This window comes from Panicum virgatum, chromosome 7N (assembly GCF_016808335.1).
Source record: "Panicum virgatum strain AP13 chromosome 7N, P.virgatum_v5, whole genome shotgun sequence".
NCBI classification, from domain to species: Eukaryota; Viridiplantae; Streptophyta; class Magnoliopsida; order Poales; family Poaceae; genus Panicum; species Panicum virgatum.
The window spans coordinates 25,229,768-25,245,429 of NC_053151.1; positions in this window are offsets into that span (position 1 = coordinate 25,229,768).

Genomic DNA, 15,662 nt, shown 5'->3' on the forward strand with positions numbered 1-15,662 from the left:
GAAAAGAAGGCGCACTTGCTTAGGGTTTGTTCAGTTGTACATGGATCCATTCCGGGCCGGGAATGATAGAAACAATAAGAAATATAACTAGAGACCGGGATTTATTTCGGATCGGAAACTAATTGTAGTCAGGGTTTTTTTTCCCAACCGGACACCCCAAACCGGAGCACTCCGGTTCCGGTAAACCGAACCGGTTTGACCGGTTACCGGTAGAAACCGGTCAAATTCAAATTTGAATTTAAAAAACTCAATTCAACCGGTTCGTACCGGTATACCGACCGGTTAGACCGGTTTACTGGTCGGTTTGACCGGTTTACCGGCCGGTTTGACCGGTTTGAATTCAAATCCAAATTTAAAATCGCATGGGTAACTGGTTTGGACCGGTATACCGGCTGGTTAGACCGGTTTACCGGCCGGTTTGACCGGTTTACCAAGTGGGCCTTAATGGGCCGTCTCATTTTTTCCTTTTCTTTTTTGTTTTAACTTTAAATGCCCGAGAAGTATGTTAAACGAACGAATTTTTGAGAAAATTTGACACCATTAAATTTGTCGCACCTTGAAGTATTTTTAGGAATTTTTAGAAATTTTTTCATTTTTTTGAATTCAATTTTGAATTTTGAATTTGGGCCGGTTTGGAACCGGCCCAAATCGGAACCGGACCGGTTTGACCGGTAACCGGTCAAACCGGACCGGTTCCCACCGGTAAGATGAACCCTGATTGTAGTAAAACATGATAGCTATAATAGGACACCGGGAATCAATGCATGAGTCTAGATGTGTGGAATTAATCTCGATCTCTTGTTGTACCTATTATGAGTTTATTTTGTTGCAAGTAGTTTTCGACCCGGAATAAATCCCGATCTCTTATTATGTCTCTTATTATTTATATTATTCCCGGCCTGGAATGAATCTGTGGCAGTACCGCCCTAATTAATCCGGCTCAAGTGCGCTAACCATCATTTTAAAGATAATCTCGGCTAACACGCACTTCAAACGGAGTAATTCGGCAGTGCTGTCGGGTAAAGTCCCGAAAAATCCACCTGAGCGTCGATCGAACCCAAAGCTTACATGCAACCCACACGAAGGTGAGTCCAGAGAGTACAACATTTCTCAGATACAATACATTACAGAGTCTTAACATTTATTACAAACCAAGTTCGAAATCTCAGAAAGGTACTTGAAGTTCAAATTTAAAGTAGTTCAGAGTTCAACTGCAGCGGAATAAAACGAGTTCTAAACGACGATACACGATGTCATGATGAAGCCCGTACATGACATCACTCGGCATTGCCATCGCTGGCCGGCGTCGTATCCCACTCCACCGACCAACCAGGAGGCAGAGTACACGGCCAAGTTAAACTAGCAATCATGTCCTCAAAAGTATTACCTGAAACAAAAATTGAGCCACAAGCAAGGCTGAGTATACTAATACTCCGCAAGGCTTACCCGACTAGGATATAACTAACCCTCTAACTAGACATGCAAGGCTTTTGGCTTGAGGGGTTTGTCTTTGCCGAAAAGCAGTGAGTCCTTATTTTCCGATTTTAGCTTTCAAGTTCTATTATGATTAACTATTCTACATTAGCATCTATCCTAAAGCATACATGGTGGAAAGCAAATATTTTTCATCAATCAACCAAATTTCTCATCATCATTGTTCCACTTCTTACTCTATGTGGCAAAAGGGTTAAGCAGTCTCAATATCCGTGAGAGACGGACGATTCGAATCGAATTTGTTAACCTGGCCAGGCAGACCTAAACACACGCATGGGGAATGCAGTCACCCACGCGACTTTTCCCCTTTTTCCCCGGGCATGGAACAGGCCCACCGTCCTAGGGTGCCCTGCACCCGTGCGTGACCAGAGACCAGACAGTGGGGAGTATGTTCCACGGCCGGTTCCATCAGGTACTTAAGCTTACCGATTACCATATTCTCGGCATGTGGTTAGTACGTTCAAAAGCTTAACCACCACTACCACACACCGCGGCCTTATCCATTTTCACTAAACAGACGGGGTATCACAAGTACAACAACCCCGCCCGTAAACCTTATATTGCAGTGCGTAGTAGTCATTCAACTCCTATAAGCTCGCGAGTGACAGGAAATCACTCGACTTCTACCGAACTATAAACATAGCCAACTAGCGACCTACACATACTAGTCTTCAAGCATAGGTACCTAGGATCATGCAACTAAGGTTCCAAACAATTCCTGCAACTTAAATGCACAAATAGATGGGAATATAAATAGTTGCATAAATCTAGAATAGATAGGACATGCTCTGGGGCTTGCCTTCCTGAGCGTAACTAGCTGTGGGCTCTTCCGAAGCTTGGTTCGGGTCTTCAGTGGCTTCAGTTAGGTTCACTTGAGCTTCACGCTGCTCACTCTCGGACTCCGGCACCAACTCGTACGTACCGTCAGGGAGAGTAGTCGAATCTAAAAGAAATGCATATGCGTGAGTTATTTTAGTGATACGATTTAATCAATTCTCCACTAAAGAGTCGTAATCCAACACAAACTCAGGATGACTTGCAAAAGATTATGTTACAACATTTTGGACAATCATTTATAGAGTAATAATCATTATAACTGACTTCATAAAGTAACTAGGGTGGATTTTATCATTTATCCCTATGCAGCAAAAGAAAGGATTTCTCTCATTTATTACTAGGTTAAGCATGTCCTTATCATAAATAATGTAAATCCTACAGACTGTTGTAGCAAGTTCCAGAGCCTCATCTTTTACCAGCATGGTTATAAACTAAATTTTATTCCCTAGAAAAATTATCAGATTTTTCTATGCAAAGAAACTATTTTTCTTGATTTAGTGTAAATATCTATACTATTAATTAGTTGGACTGGTTCCACCTATCTAAAATTTCTAAAAAATTTTGTACGGTAACTAAACATCAAGTTAAAGGCACTGTAAAAGTTTGAGCTCATTAAACCAAGTTAAACAGTATGTACAAACAAACTAATTTAAACAAGGCATAAAGCAAGATTTAAATAAAACGATAGCTAGGTATATCAAAAGTCTATGAAACTTTTACACAAGGTTATACATCTAACATGTACCCTACTGGCCAAAAATGGCTAACAACTCATGCTTGTAACTTGAGATCTAATATAAAGTACATTTTCTTTGTATTTTAAATGAAGTAAAAACTATTGATCAAATGAAAAAGTGTATGTAACAAAAGTTGTAGATCTCTTTGCAAAGATTCCAGAACAGTTGAGCTTGCAATTTTCTGATTTTTCTACGATTTTTAAACGAATTTACAAGTTTGCTGTTTTTCAAAACAAAAGAAAAAGGAACTGGAACCTTGCATCTAGGCCCCTGAACTTTGTTTCCTTCTAACCCGAGGTCCCTGGACGGGTCTTGGAATAGAGGAGGGCACGGCGGCGCTTTTCCCGGCGATGAGGGTCACCGGGGGTGGGGGCCCGTAGGGGAAAAGAAAGAGGACGCCGGCGCGCACCTATTGGCGGTCTCGGGTTGGGCCGGGACGGCCTGTGGCGGCGGCGCCGCGGAAGGGGGCGGCAGCGCAGGCTCTGTGCCGCGGCGGCGGCTCGCCGGCGGCGCAGGGACGGGGTGTCCGGGCTTGGGGGCTTCGGTGGGGGGTGAGGAAGGGGTCTGTGGGCTCGATTTGGGTTGAGGAGGGGAGGAGGCGGAGCTCCACGTGGAGCGGGCGGCCGGCGGCGGTCTGGACCGCGGCGGCGCCGTTCCAGTGGGTTGGGGCGGTGGTGGAGGGGCCGGGGAGCACCGGTGAGCTGAGAGGGACTCGTTCTCGGGGGTGGCTCGGGTCGAGGGAGAGCGGAGGAAGGGGTTCCGCGGCGGCCTACGGAGGAGCGGCGGCCATGGCGTGGGCGGCGGCGTTCCAGGGCGCGGGGAGCGGAGGGCGAGCTCGGTTTGGGGTGGAGCGGAGAGGGGAGGAGCGGGAACGCGAGGTGGCGAGGCAAAATGGGGAGAAGAGGGCTGCAGAGGGGAGCTCGGCAGGGGAGGAGTTAAGGGCGGCGCACTGGCGTGGGCGGCGGCTTGTCGCGTCGTCGTCGTCGCGGAGTGCTGGCACTCGAGCATGGCACAGTGAGGGCAGGCGAGCACTCGAGCGCGGCGCGGGGTCAACGACTGGGACGGGAGCAGGGTGGCGTGGCCGAGCGATGGGGCAGTAATGGCGCGGCGGCTCTGGTGGCGAGGGTGCCGTGCGGGCGGGCGGCAGCGAGCGGCGTCCAGGCGCGTGCGCACTCGAGCGGGGCGAGGCAGTGCGGAGCAGCAGGTCAGCGAGCACGGCAGCGGCGCAGCGAGCCCGCGGCAGCAGTGCAGCGAGCGCACGCGCGGCCGCGTTCAAGTGTCTGCGCCCGCGCAGAGTGGGAAAGGCCAGCGGGGAAGAGAGAGGAGAGAGAGAAAGAGAGTGGAGAGAGAAAACCCAAGGTCAACTGTTTGACTTAGTCAAAACTCAAGATTTGAAATTGAAACTCGAAAAATTTTGAACACGAAAATTGTTCAAAATTAACTTTCCTACAACTTTCCTTACAGGCAAAACTTCATTTGAGCGATGATTTGGAAGTTTGAATTTTGAATTCAAGTTTAAAGAGCCCGCTTGTTTTTCGGGGTTTTTCTCAAATTTTCATGTTAGAACTTGAAAAACTTTGAACACGAAAGTTGTTTATCTGGTCAAGCTCTACAACTTTCGTGTTGGGCAAAAGTTCGTTTGATCAAAGATGCGAGAGTTGACTTTTTGGTGTATTTAAAAGGAACCCGGCTTTTAAGTAATTAACCGACTAGGGTTAACCGTGTCATTGCATGTTAATTGCTTGTTTTATATAGTGCTAAATACCGGAGGTGTTACAGCCTACCCCCCTTAAGAGAATCTCGTCCCGAGATTCAGATAAGCAAGCTAAGTGCAGGAAAGAGGTGTACCTCCAGTTGAATTCAGAAAACCGGGGAAATTTTGATTTAGGTAGCTTTCAGTTTCCCAGGTAGCTTCCTCTTCGGTATGGTGACTCCATTGAATCTTGTACATTTTAACTGTTTTTCTTCGAGTGACCCTTTCCTTTTGATCAAGAATCTTGATAGGGTATTCGACATAAGAGAGATCCGGTTCTACCAATATTTCTGTTTGTTCAATGATCTCGGTGGGAACTCGAACACATTTCTTGAGTTGAGAAACATGGAAAACATCATGTACTGCTGCCAGTCGAGGAGGAAGTCGTAGTCTATAGGCCACGGGTCCACAAATCTCAGTGATTTCATAAGGGCCAACATATCGTGGAGCTAATTTGCCCTTTACTCCGAATCTTTGTACACCCTTGGTTGGCGAGACTCGAAGATAGACATGATTACCCACTTCAAATTGCAAAGGGTCTCTTCTTTTATTAAAATAACTCTTTTGCCTAGACTGGGCGGCCTTTAGATTCTCTTGTATTACCCTCACCTTCTCTTCTGCCTCTGTTACGAGATCGGGCCCGAATACCACTCGTTCTCCGACTTGCGACCAACTCAAAGGGGTACGACACCGTCGACCATATAAGGCCTCAAATGGTGCCATTTTCAAACTCTCTTGATAACTATTGTTGTATGAGAACTCCGCTAGAGCTAGACATTTATCCCAACTCTTGTCATAATGAATGACGCAAGCTCTCAACATGTCTTCCAGGATTTAGTTCACCCTCTCAGTTTGTCCATCAGTTTGGGGGTGATAAGCTGAGCTTCGAATTAATTTTGTCCCAAGAGATGCTTGCAACTGTTCCCAAAAGCGTGCAACGAACTGTGTCCCACGATCAGAAATGATTGTCTTGGGTACCCCATGCAAGCAAACAATACGATCGAGATAGATTTCGGCATACTTCTTGGCAGTGTAAGTAGTGTGTACCGGAATGAAATGTGCCGTCTTGGTGAGTCTATCCACGATAACCCAAATGGAATCATGTCTCTGGGATGTGTTGGGTAATCCAACAATGAAGTCCATACTTATGTCTTCCCATTTCCATAACGGGATAGGTAGAGGTTGAAGCAAACCGGCTACTCTCAAGTGGCTGGCTTTTACTCTCTGGCAGGTGTCACATTCCGAGACATATTTAGCAATTTCCCTTTTCATCCTAGTCCACCAGAAATTCTGCCTAAGATCTTGATACATCTTGGTACTGCCCGGGTGAATAGAAAATTTGGAAAGATGTGCCTCGTCGAGAATTTGCTTCCGAAGATCATGATTTTTAGGAACAACTAAACGACTTTCGAACCATAGGACTCCCTTATGGTCCTGACGAAAACACTTATACTTTCTTTCTCCTTGAGAGAGTTTCTGTTTAATGATCCCCACACCTTTATCCTGTAATTGAGCCATAATGATTTGATCATGAAGGGTTGGTTCAACTGAAATGTGATTTAAGGTGCCTTGGGGAATCATTTCCAACTGAAGCTTCCTCATCTCATGACAGAGGGTTTCCGAATAGGATTCCACGGATAGGCAATGGCAATGAGCTTTGCGACTGAGTGCATCTGCTACAACATTAGCCTTGCCTGGGTGATAGTGCACCTCAAGATCATAGTCCTTGATTAATTCTAGCCACCGTCTTTGTCTCATATTTAGGTCAGCTTGAGTGAAGATATATTTGAGACTTTTGTGATCGGTGTAGATATTGCAATGAGTACCCATAAGATAATGCCTCCATATCTTTAGAACATGAATGACCGCTGCTAATTTAAGGTCGTGAGTAGGATAATTCTGCTCATGGGGTCGAAGAGCTCGTGACGCATAAGCAATAACTCTATTGTCTTGCATGAGCACACAACCAAGTCCAGTATCCGACGCGTCACAATACACGTCAAAAGACTTGGTATTATCAGGTTGAGCTAAGACAGGTGATGTAGTCAATTGCTCCCTTAGGGTGTGGAAAGTCTTTTCACATTTTTCATCCCACACAAACTTTACTCCTTTCTTCAATAGTTCAGTCATTGGCTTAGCAATTCTGGAGAAATCCGGAATGAATCGGCGATAATACCCGGCTAAACCAAGAAAACTGCGAATCTGATGGACGGAGCTAGGAGGTTTCCAGTCCATCACCTCCTGTACTTTGCTAGGATCCACGGCTATGCCTTCGCTGGAAATAGTGTGGCCCAAGAATTTCACACTATCTAGCCAGAATTCACACTTGGAAAATTTAGCATAGAGCTGATGGTCCCGAAGACGTTGGAGAACAATACGCAAGTGTTTAGCATGGTCTTCCTTATTCTTGGAATAAATAAGGATGTCATCAATGAAAACCACGACGAACTTGTCGAGCTCAGGCATGAATACCGAGTTCATGAGATACATGAAGTAGGCAGGTGCATTTGTGAGACCAAAAGACATGACTAAATACTCATAGAGTCCATACCGTGTGGAGAAGGCGATTTTGGGAATATCACATGAACGAATTTTTATCTGATGATAGCCAGAGCGAAGATCAATCTTTGAGAAAATTCTAGCTCCAGCCAGTTGATCGAAAAGAACATCAATGCGGGGAAGGGGATATTTGTTTTTGATTGTCACCGCATTGAGAGGTCGGTAGTCCACACACAACCTTAAACTATCATCATTTTTCTTTACAAAGAGGGCTGGACAACCCCAAGGTGATGCACTGGGGCGAATGAAGCCTTTGTCCAGAAGCTCTTGAAGTTGGATTTTTAACTCGGCCAACTCTTTAGGTGGCATTCTATACGGCCTCTTTGAGATAGGGGCAGTGCCTGGTTGTAGTTCAATAATAAACTCAATCTCTCTATCTGGTGGCATTCCTGGCAAGTCATCCGGGAATACATCGGCGTACTCGCATACCACCGGAATTTCTTCTGGGTTGGATGTGCTCATGGCAAAAGCACAAGAATTGACACACTCTCGAAAGGGTAAATAGAGAGTAGTGGCTCCGTATTTTGGTGAATTTAGTTCAACAGCTCTGGCGGGAATATCTATTATAACCCCATGCTGAGTCATCCAATTCATCCTCAAGATGATATCTATACCCTCAAGTGGTAGGAGTATGAGGTCGGTGTTGATGGTTAGGCTACCCAACTTGATTGGCACAAGCCGTGTTATTTGATTCGAAGCAATTTTACCCCCTGGGGTTGATATCATGTATGACCCTTTCGTGTGAATAAAATCCAAACCCACTTTTGCACCAAATTTTGCACCAATGAAACTATGCGAAGCACCAGAATCAAATAATATAACTACAGGCTTGTGGATAGAAAATGTACCCGTCATCACTGGTGCGCCCTCAGGAAGTTCTGCAAGAGTGGTGAAATTGATACGCCCTTGCTTGACCTGAACTGTTTGCCTTCTGCCTTTGTTCTTATTGTTCTGATTAAAGCCTTGGCCCTGATTTTGTCGCCTGGGTTGCGGGCACTCACGGGCGAAATGAGTTGAGCTCCCACAATTGAAACAACGATTTCCCTCACTTGGACGGGCTGGCGGTGGAGCGGTTGGCCTTGGGCCAGTTAACTGAGGAATAGGGAAACGTGCAACACTTTGCTGCAGTGGAGGCCTGATAACCCAACGCCCTGGCTGAGGGGCTTTCTGAGGAATCTGGGGTGCAACATTCTGTACTATGCGATACCTCTGTGGCTGCGCACTAGAGGATCCAGCTGGCGCTTTCCTCTTTTTCTCAGCACGGTGAGTCATGATACAGTCTTCTTGAGTGAGTGCGAGATTAACCAGCTCATTGTATGTGTCGACCCTAATGGGGTTTAGTCGTTCCTTGAGCTTGGTGTTTAAGCCTCTACGAAAACGATCACGCTTCTTCACATCTGTGTCAGCATGATAGCCCGCGTACTGACAGAGATTGTTGAAAGTTTGGGCATATTGGAGAACTGTACGTGCCCCTTGAGTAAGAGCCAGGAACTCATTCAGCTTCCTATCCATGAGTCCTTCTGGAATATGGTGACCCTTGAATGCAGCCTTGAGTTCATCCCAAGTGGCAACGTGATCAGCTGGGAGCATGCCAAGGTAGTTATCCCACCAAAGACGTGCCGAACCGCGAAGCTGTTGCGCGGCAAAGCGGGCCTTGTTTTGCTCTGAGCATGGTGCCAGAAGTAGGGAAAACTTGGACTCAATTGTGCGAATCCAAGCATCCGCATCCAGTGGCTCTTCCGTCTTGTTGAACATAGGGGGCTGAGTTGCCAAGAATTCCGGGTAACCAGCGGCTTGAGGTTGATGGACATTGGGTCCACCCCGTTGCTGTTGCTGTTGTTGTTGTCCCTGGACGAGTTGACGGAGTAACTCGGTTTGGGCGGCCAGATATTCCGCGAAGTTGGGTGGCGGTGGTGGCGGTCGCTGCGAACTGCTACCTTTCGCATCCCCGAAACCCTCAGGGTTGCCACGTGTCGCTCCTACCATCTGGAATGGCAAAATCTCTCATTAGTAGGATGACATATGACAATCCCCAAGAACAGAAGGGTAAGCGCGGAAATGTAGAACTAAAAGGAGCACGATAACAATAGGAACAGCAACGCTGCTTGTTACAAGAAAATTCATAACTTGCACTCTGTTCATTGAAATGCGCCCAAATTTTTACAGCAGATAGATAATTTATCATACTACAACTTTGGTATTCAACTCCAAAGCCAAATCGACAGTTACGGTGGGCGAAAAATGTAATTTCTGCCGCTCTGTCCAGTCTGCTTTTCAGCAGGCCGAGATGCAATGTTCGGGCCATAACTTTTGGCACACAGGTCTAAAAATGCTGAAATTTGGTGAGCACTTAGATCATGAAATTCCCAACAACTTTGGTATTCGACACACAGCCCAGAAATGCAAGGAAACATGGATAAAAATTCAAACAAGTTTCTGCAGTGATAAACTCCACTGCAATTAAACCATTATAACCATCCATCAAGTTCTTAGCCAAAGCCTAAGCGATTAAGGTACTTTTACATTGGAGTGGTACTCTTTTACAAAAGCTAGGTACTCAACTCTTAGTTAGCCTATTACATCACCATCCAAAGTTAGGCTACCCTATAGAGGAGTATGCGCGAAAGACTACTTAAGACACCATCTAAAAGTCGTCCAGGTTGTTGACTGACGACTCGCTCCTCACTGGAGAGTGAGCTCCCGGAAGTGGGGGCAGGGGCACTCCAGAGGTAGTGTCAAGTCCTGAGATACCCTGAACCTCCTGGGGCTCCTCCTCCATGGCCTCGGGCTGGGCCTGCTGAGCCTCCAACATCTCAATGTGATCAAAGGCAGCATTCAACTGAACCTGCTGGGCGGTGAACTGCTGCTCCAGAAGTGCAAAGTCAGCATCCCTGTTGTCCAAGAGAACATCACGCTCCTCAATTAGACCCTCTAGTTCGCCAACATGGGCATCAAGATCCCTGATCTGCTCATTCTTAGCAATCACTATCTCATGGCTGGTCCGTGCAGAAGCAATGATCTGGGTCATGGCCTTGGCCTGTAAAGTCTGCAAGCGGTAGAGTGCATTCATGCACTTCACTGACATGGAGATAGTCTCTGCAGCTCGGTTCTGCTGAAGGTACCCACTGTGCCCGACCCGACTAAGCCAGTTAGGGTCATTGGGCTGCTCTGCTGGGAAGAGGCCAATAGGAGCTAGTGTGACAGCTGCGTAATTCTTCTCACAAAACTTGTTGAGTGCTGTCATGGCTGCAACCTCCCATGTGTCAACCAGACGGTGTCCAACTACCTCTAGCTCCAAGGAAGCCCAGTGAGCTGGAAAAGGGTGGGGAGCATGAGTCATGCGCACGCGACAGCGCGCAACTCCCATCTCAAGGAACTCCTCGCCCACGTAGCGCGGGGGACTGGGATATCCAGCATCGCGCATCACCTCCCAAAGAATGGAGGGAAAACCCTGCCAGTGTGTGCACTCGGAGTTTGCACGCCCATCCTCATCAAACACCAGGAGAGCAGGGGCAGCCATCTGTACAAAAGATGTACACAAGTGAGTGATGGCTAAAACAGATTTTAGGTAGTGCACAAAAACGAGTATAACTGAAAGCACGGAGCTCTAAAAATTCTCAAAATTTACAGGGACATTCCTTAGGTTGTTAGAAACAACTTTGCTAGTCAACTCAAGAGCTAGATCAGAGCCTAAGAAGGTCTTATCCTTATAGTTTGCTTTGCTGTCAGCCCAGAATTTTCAGTGACCAGAGAGCTAGTAAACTGAGTGCTGAGGTCAAACCACTAAGCCTAAAATCACCAAATTTTTACAGAAGCTTGGTGAGTAAATTGGGCACAAGTTTTGTGTTGAACACATCTGCAGAAAACATTTCTAGGACGGCCTAAAAATTCGTGCAACACAGGTGCTCAAAGCTGACAGAAAAAAAACAGGGTGTCAAAGTTTCTAGTGTACCCTATGGTATACAAGTTGAAAAATTCTCAAATTTAAACAGAAGCTAGTAGACAAGTTTTGGAGCAAAATTATCCACTGGCGCTTCTACAGATAAAGTCATCTACCATGTTAAATAAATTCATCTTCCAGGATATAGCAGAAAATGACAGATTTCTAGATAGACCTTAAGTGAGAGGAGAGGAACCGTGCTCAGGTGAAACCTTAACATTCCCGACTAACCCACATCTATTTTTATTGGCTCTCAATTTTATGATCATGATGCATGCACGACCTATTCGTCCTCACAAGGAAAGCAATTGCCAAATAGTTTTGGACTTACGGGGTTAGCACCGGTGGCGTGGCACAATTTACGTCTCTCCCTATGTATATATATTGCTAGCCGAGTTCTAACCGTTCTTAACTTACGTAATCGTGGTTAGTGTACCTGCAGAAAATGACAGATATCTATTCATTGAACCTTTCATGCCAGCACACATGAAAGCGTCCCCATACATTACCGCTCACTATAGAAGCGGCATCCATGCGTTCCACACTGCATGGACAGTGCTCATACGCTACTGAGGCGACGTATTTATGGTTTCATTTACTCCCAATATAATCGACCGATGGTCGGTATATTGGCAGCAGCTCAAGTAGGCCACTGCTTGAGCACAGCGTTCGGTTCGCATCACCGACGGGAAGGTCAGACTCCCTCAGCTGACTGAGTATACTTTACTCCCAATATAGCCAACTAATAGTTGGTATATTGGCAGCACCTCAAGTAAGCCACTGCTTGAGGGCAGCGTTCGGCTCGCATCACCGACGGGAAGGTCAAACTCTCTCAGTTGACTGAGGATTCTTACCGTCTTACCTTAGCGTAGGTGCGTCGTTACATAATGTAAAGTACTGAATTTAAAGTACAGAAAGTAATGTGCTGGAAGTCAGTTATAAATAAACCATAAGTTAGATAGCCACCTAAACTCCCATAATATTCCCTAGGGCTTTACGTACTATACACAATCCTTAACGGACCAACGTATTTACCAACCGCGATTATGTGGCTAAGTTTTAAGTAAAACTTTTAAAATCTAGTCGCACTCTCGGGTGTGCGCTTTGTTCGGCTCTGATACCAGCTGTGGCAGTACCGCCCTAATTAATCCGGCTCAAGTGCGCTAACCATCATCTTAAAGATAATCTCGGCTAACACGCACTTCAAACGGAGTAATTCGGCAGTGCTGTCGGGTAAAGTCCCGAAAAATCCACCTGAGCGTCGATCGAACCCAAAGCTTACATGCAACCCACACGAAGGTGAGTCCAGAGAGTACAACATTTCTCAGATACAATACATTACAGAGTCTTAACTTATTTATTACAAATCAAGTTCGAAATCTCAGAAAGGTACTTGAAGTTCAAATTTAAAGTAGTTCAGAGTTCAACTGCAGCGGAATAAAACGAGTTCTAAACGACGATACACGATGTCATGATGAAGCCCGTACATGACATCACTCGGCATTGCCATCGCTGGCCGGCGTCGTATCCCACTCCACCGACCAACCAGGAGGCAGAGTACACGGCCAAGTTAAACTAGCAATCATGTCCTCAAAAGTATTACCTGAAACAAAAATTGAGCCACAAGCAAGGCTGAGTATACTAATACTCCGCAAGGCTTACCCGACTAGGATATAACTAACCCTCTAACTAGACATGCAAGGCTTTTGGCTTGAGGGGTTTGTCTTTGCCGAAAAGCAGTGAGTCCTTATTTTCCGATTTTAGCTTTCAAGTTCTATTATGATTAACTATTCTACATTAGCATCTATCCTAAAGCATACATGGTGGAAAGCAATTATTTTTCATCAATCAACCAAATTTCTCATCATCATTGTTCCACTTCTTACTCTATGTGGCAAAAGGGTTAAGCAGTCTCAATATCCGTGAGAGACGGACGATTCGAATCGAATTTGTTAACCTGGCCAGGCAGACCTAAACACACGCATGGGGAATGCAGTCACCCACGCGACTTTTCCCCTTTTTCCCCGGGCATGGAACAGGCCCACCGTCCTAGGGTGCCCTGCACCCGTGCGTGACCAGAGACCAGACAGTGGGGAGTATGTTCCACGGCCGGTTCCATCAGGTACTTAAGCTTACCGATTACCATATTCTCGGCATGTGGTTAGTACGTTCAAAAGCTTAACCACCACTACCACACACCGCGGCCTTATCCATTTTCACTAAACAGACGGGGTATCACAAGTACAACAACCCCGCCCGTAAACCTTATATTGCAGTGCGTAGTAGTCATTCAACTCCTATAAGCTCGCGAGTGACAGGAAATCACTCGACTTCTACCGAACTATAAACATAGCCAACTAGCGACCTACACATACTAGTCTTCAAGCATAGGTACCTAGGATCATGCAACTAAGGTTCCAAACAATTCCTGCAACTTAAATGCACAAATAGATGGGAATATAAATAGTTGCATAAATCTAGAATAGGTAGGACATGCTCTGGGGCTTGCCTTCCTGAGCGTAACTAGCTGTGGGCTCTTCCGAAGCTTGGTTCGGGTCTTCAGTGGCTTCAGTTAGGTTCACTTGAGCTTCACGCTGCTCACTCTCGGACTCCGGCACCAACTCGTACGTACCGTCAGGGAGAGTAGTCGAATCTAAAAGAAATGCATATGCGTGAGTTATTTTAGTGATACGATTTAATCAATTCTCCACTAAAGAGTCGTAATCCAACACAAACTCAGGATGACTTGCAAAAGATTATGTTACAACATTTTGGACAATCATTTATAGAGTAATAATCATTATAACTGACTTCATAAAGTAACTAGGGTGGATTTTATCATTTATCCCTATGCAGCAAAAGAAAGAATTTCTCTCATTTATTACTAGGTTAAGCATGTCCTTATCATAAATAATGTAAATCCTACAGACTGTTGTAGCAAGTTCCAGAGCCTCATCTTTTACCAGCATGGTTATAAACTAAATTTTATTCCCTAGAAAAATTATCAGATTTTTCTATGCAAAGAAACTATTTTTCTTGATTTAGTGTAAATATCTATACTATTAATTAGTTGGACTGGTTCCACCTATCTAAAATTTCTAAAAAATTTTGTACGGTAACTAAACATCAAGTTAAAGGCACTGTAAAAGTTTGAGCTCATTAAACCAAGTTAAACAGTATGTACAAACAAACTAATTTAAACAAGGCATAAAGCAAGATTTAAATAAAACGATAGCTAGGTATATCAAAAGTCTATGAAACTTTTACACAAGGTTATACATCTAACATGTACCCTACTGGCCAAAAATGGCTAACAACTCATGCTTGTAACTTGAGATCTAATATAAAGTACATTTTCTTTGTATTTTAAATGAAGTAAAAACTATTGATCAAATGAAAAAGTGTATGTAACAAAAGTTGTAGATCTCTTTGCAAAGATTACAGAACAGTTGAGCTTGCAATTTTCTGATTTTTCTACGATTTTTAAACGAATTTACAAGTTTGCTGTTTTTCAAAACAAAAGAAAAAGGAACTGGAACCTTGCATCTAGGCCCCTGAACTTTGTTTCCTTCTAACCCGAGGTCCCTGGACGGGTCTTGGAACAGAGGAGGGCACGGCGGCGCTTTTCCCGGCGAGGAGGGTCACCGGGGGTGGGGGCCCGTAGGGGAAAAGAAAGAGGACGCCGGCGCGCACCTATTGGTGGTCTCGGGTTGGGCCGGGACGGCCTGTGGCGGCGGCGCCGCGGAAGGGGGCGGCAGCGCAGGCTCTGTGCCGCGGCGGCGGCTCGCCGGCGGCGCAGGGACGGGGTGTCCGGGCTTGGGGGCTTCGGTGGGGGGTGAGGAAGGGGTCTGTGGGCTCGATTTGGGTTGAGGAGGGGAGGAGGCGGAGCTCCACGTGGAGCGGGCGGCTGGCGGCGGTCTGGACCGCGGCGGCGCCGTTCCAGTGGGTTGGGGCGGTGGTGGAGGGGCCGGGGAGCACCGGTGAGCTGAGAGGGACTCGTTCTCGAGGGTGGCTCGGGTCGAGGGAGAGCGGAGGAAGGGGTTCCGCGGCGGCCTACGGAGGAGCGGCGGCCATGGCGTGGGCGGCGGCGTTCCAGGGCGCGGGGAGCGGAGGGCGAGCTCGGTTTGGGGTGGAGCGGAGAGGGGAGGAGCGGGAACGCGAGGTGGCGAGGCAAAATGGGGAGAAGAGGGCTGCAGAGGGGAGCTCGGCAGGGGAGGAGTTAAGGGCGGCGCACTAGCGTGGGCGGCGGCTTGTCGCGTCGTCGTCGTCGCGGAGTGCTGGCACTCGAGCATGGCACAGTGAGGGCAGGCGAGCACTCGAGCGCGGCGCGGGGTCAACGACT